Raw genomic sequence first — 4,690 nt, forward strand, 5'->3', positions numbered from 1 at the left:
CCCCCCCCCACCCGGCAGCGCTGACCCCAGGACCCCTCCCCCAGCCCGGTCCGACCCCGTCACCCCGAGGTGACCCCCTCACCCCGGGACCCCCATTCCGGGCCGCCCCTTCAGCCCGAGCCCGCCCCCTCCTCCTGGGCCCCGCCTCACCCCGGGACCACCACCCTTCCAATCCCCGCCGACCCCTCACCCCGGCCTTGGGGCGCGGCCAGGTCCGCCGGGCGGTGGCGCGGGGGCGGGGCCCGGGCGGCCCCGCTGCGGTCACCATGGCGACGGCGGCCGGACGCGGGGCAGGCTCAGTGCGCATGCCCACTGCCCTCTGCCGGCCGCGCTTCCGCCCCCAAAAGGAAAGGCGGCGCGCGCGGGGCTGTGACCCCGGGGAGGACTCGGCCTCCGGCGGCCGCCGTCCGGGGGGGACATGGGTCGTGGGTGTCTCGGGGCGCGGGGGCGCCCGGCCTTCGGCGTTCCGGCGGACGAACCGGGGCTCGGGACCGGCCTGCCCGCCCCTCTCCTCCCCGCACTCCGGCCGCACTGTGCGGGGCCGGGGCGTGCGCGGGGCCGGGGCGTGCGCGGGGCCGGGGCGTGCGCGGCGGCGGCGCTGGGGCTGCGGCCTCGGCCCACAGGGGTGGACGGCTGTGTCCAGACGCGGGCCGGGGCAGGGCGGGGGCGGCTTTAGGACCATGGAGGACCGGGCCCAGGAGAAGGCCGCAGGGTGGCCAGACCCGGGCCGGGAGAGTCTCAGGGCCCCACGGACCCCGCACGGGTCCCGCAGCCCGGCTCGGGGCCGCCCCGCACGCTCCAGAAGCCCCACTGGGCAGTGCTGCGGTTCGGGGCCCCACCAGTCCTCAGCCTTTCCCGACCCCTGGCAGACAGCACTTATGGGTGTAGGTCACAGGCTCTCCCAAGAAGGGACTTTTCTGGGCCAAGATGGGGCGCCATCGCTGCCGGCGGGCGCGGGGCAGGGCCCTGCTGGACCCCAAGCTGGACAGTCAGGACCACCCCGAAGCACAGGATCTCTCGCCCGTCTTGCCCTAACACATTCCGGAGTACAACGTGACACGCATTTCCTGCCTGAAAGAGACGAGCAGTAGGTACCGAAGACCCTGCGCTGGGGGGTCAGGGAAGTGCAAATGAAGACGCACGCAGCCGTGGGTGCTCAGTGAGATCAGACAAACACCGTAGGATCTCACTCCCGCGCGGAGTTCAAGGGAAAACCAAAGGAAAAAAGACAACCCAGAAAACTCTGCAGAACAAACCCATGGTCTCCAGAGGGGAGGTGGGGGGGTGGGTGAAGTAGGCGACTGGGCTGAAGGGAGCTGGTCCTGGCGAGCTCGAGTGGAGCGCAGAACCGCTGAGTCACTGCACTGCACCGCGCTAACTGGACTGGAACTAAAATGAAAACCTAGTAAAAAAAGACACCCACCCATCACAGTGTGCCCAACAAACATTTATAAACACAAATCTAGTGCTGGGAACAGGCTAGGGACGCCCTCATGGGCTCCTGGCCGCGGTGTAAGTGGTACAAACTTTGAGAAGGCAAGTTTGATCTATTTGTTAATAGCTGTCGAGTCTAGCGTGCGCACCCTCCTACCCAGCAAATACATTTGTATAAATTTTTTACTCTATATATTTCAATATTGCCTACGTTTTTACACCAAATACACATTCATGTATTACTTGAGTAATTTAAAAATATATTTTATAAAATCAATCCAGAGTTGTTGGCTTCTGTAAACACTTTCTTAAGCTTTGTAAGTTTACTACACTAAAAATAAGAATCATCACCGAGGGTACCTGGGGTTTTTCCAGAAGTGATTAGCAGCACAGCATTTACAATGAAAAGCGGGTCTGATTCTGTCTTGAGGAAGGGTCTGCAGGAGTGCTATGGACAGACCCACTGGAGACAGCCTACGGGCCCTTACAGGGTTAGTGGTGAAGGTCTGGAAGGGGCCGAGCGGTGGAACAGGAGAAAATCAGATGTGAAACAGCAGCCAGCTACCTGGGAAGCAAGACCATGTGGCTACAAACCCACAAATCCTCACCTCATATTCTCAGTAGGTCACGAGGATGAGCAGATACACAGTCACACACATACCTACCCACCACCTCCCAAACATCTCCGGACTCACCAAGCACAAACCTTATCGAATCACGTGAAACCATAGAACACTTACTAAAGAATCACTGGTGGGAATTAAAATTAAGAACTCCTTCATCCTGGGATGTGTAAGAATGTTAAAAATGTGTTTTTACACACACCTTTTCAAACCAAGTCACAAGCTCAGCCTTCAGGCTGGAAAGTCTTAAGAAATAGCAGTGCATAGCCCATGCGGTGGTGGGTACGGCTCTCTGTCCTCCCGGTCCCGTGGGGGACTGTCGAAATAAACACAGTCCAAGCACAAACACTGATAAAAGTCCTACATCATAAAGCAGAGGCTACAAGACAAAGCCAGGATCCAAACCCAGCCCTTTCAAGGACGCTACAAACAAAACGTGGAAAGCCGACTCAGAACACTTCAACAAATAACACAGACCCTCTCATTCATGTGAGAGGGGCTGGGGCGTGTGCTCAGACCGCCGGCTTCCTTTCAGTTTGCTCAGTGCACGTTCCTGTGCTTTCAAAATCTTCATTGTAAGTTCAGCTGTGACCCCCTGCAAATCCAGGAAGGGGGCCAGACTTCCTAAATCAAAAGGCTGAATCTCAGAATATTTTAAACAGCATTCATGTTATTTCTGGGAGAGCACGGCGGGGAAGGGGGTCTAGGACAGTAGGAGATGGAAGGCCAGGAACCCGGAGCAAGCAGGGGGTCATCCTCCGTGTGGAGTTTCAGGCCTCCCACCTGGGAAGCACTCCCCACATGCTTGAGCAAGCTGACCTTGGGTCCTTTAGTCATTCATTTATGATTTTTATAAAATTTAGTGGTGCTATTAAACTTCACAAGTAGTGCACTTCACACAATCTGGGGTCACAAAAAGACAACGTTACACACAAGAGTTCATTTCTGTATCCAGAAAGACGTGATTGAAAACCCTTCTGTGTCTTGAGTCCTCCTTTGGAAGAAGCTGCTTTAGCCCGAATTTCCCTGATTTGCCGATAGAGCCCCTGAAAATTCACTAGCAGAGAAACTCTTCTTATTAAAGGTCAAGTCTGCCATCCTGGTCTGAAGGCTCAGTTTAGGGAGGTTTGAGTCTGGCAAATTAATTTTAAATGAGAGTGTGCTCTGGGGTACCACACAGAACTTACCCCTTTTCTTTCTTGCCTTCTTTCTTCTTCTTTGTTTCTTTCTAAGATTTTATTCATTTGACGAAAAGAGACAGCGAGAGAGGAAACACAAGCAAGGGGAGAAGGAGAGGCAGAGGGAGAAGCAGGCTTCCTGCGAGGCAGGGAGCCCAATGCGGGGCTCGATGAAGGACCCTGGGATCATGACCTGAGCCGAAGGCAGACGCTTAACCCACTGAGCCACCCAGGTGCCCCCCACATAGAACTTTCTAGAACCAAAACTATTTGGAAACTGAAAGAATGGCCTCGGAGGGAGTGAGCTCCTCGGCCGGCTGCCCTAGGATGGCCAGTCTTCTAGATTTGGAAATCATGTTTTCCAGTGAGGTGGGCCATGTTTCCTGTCTCGGAGCCTGTCCTCAAATGCCTGGGAGTCCCAGAGGCAGGTGCGTGTGCCTGCTGAGCTCCCAGATCCTTCACCATGGCTGTGGAGGGAAGTAACGTTCTGTACCTGTCACTCCTTGCCTGAAGCTTCTCAAGTAGCCTCCCACCTCCCTGCACGTCCGCTCCTCACATGGTGCTGAGGACAAAATGTGTGCCCAATATCCTCCGGCTGGTCAAGTAATTCTCTCTGCTTCACAGTGCTGACCGACACGAAGCTGGGAACTGCGGCTTTCTGAGTGCATCCAGCATTCCAGAAACTCACTAGTATCCTCTACACATGACCTCACGTAACGGAAGGAACACAGAATTTGATGGTTTTTTTGGTCCATATATTTATTATATTGAGTGTTCCTCTTAAAAATTTTTATTAACATATAATGTATTATTTGCTTCCAGAATATAGGTCTGGGACCTGTCACCATAGCACATACCCTCCCCAATGTCCATCACCCAACCACCCCATCTTCCCACCCCCCTCACTCCAGCAACCCCCAGTTTGTTTCCTGAGATTAAGAGTCTCTCATGGTTTGTCTCCCTGCTTTCATCTTGTTTCATTTTCTCCTCTCTTCCCCTGTGCTCCTCTTGTTTCTCAGATTCCTCATATCCGAGAGATCATATAATTGTCTTTCTCTGATTGGCTTATTTCACTCAGCATAATACTCTCTAGTTCCATCCACATTGTCGCAAATGGCAAGATTTCATTTCTTTTGATGACTGCGTAGTATTCCATTGTGTATATATATATACTACGTCTTCTTTATCCATTCATCTGTTGATGGACATCTAGGTTCTTTCCACAGTTTGGCTATTGTGGACATTGGGGCTATAAACATTAGGGTGCACGTGTCCCTTTAGATCTCTACATTTGTGCCTTTAGGGTAAATACCCAGTAGTGCCATTGCTAGGTAGTAGGGTAGCTCTATTTTTGACTTTTTGAGGAACCTCCATGCTGTTTTCCAGAGTGGTTGCACCAGCTTGCATTCCCACCAACAGTGTAGGAAGGTTCCCCTTTCTCCGCATCTTCTCCAA

Source organism: Mustela nigripes, chromosome 18 (assembly GCF_022355385.1).
Source record: "Mustela nigripes isolate SB6536 chromosome 18, MUSNIG.SB6536, whole genome shotgun sequence".
Taxonomy (NCBI): Eukaryota; Metazoa; Chordata; class Mammalia; order Carnivora; family Mustelidae; genus Mustela; species Mustela nigripes.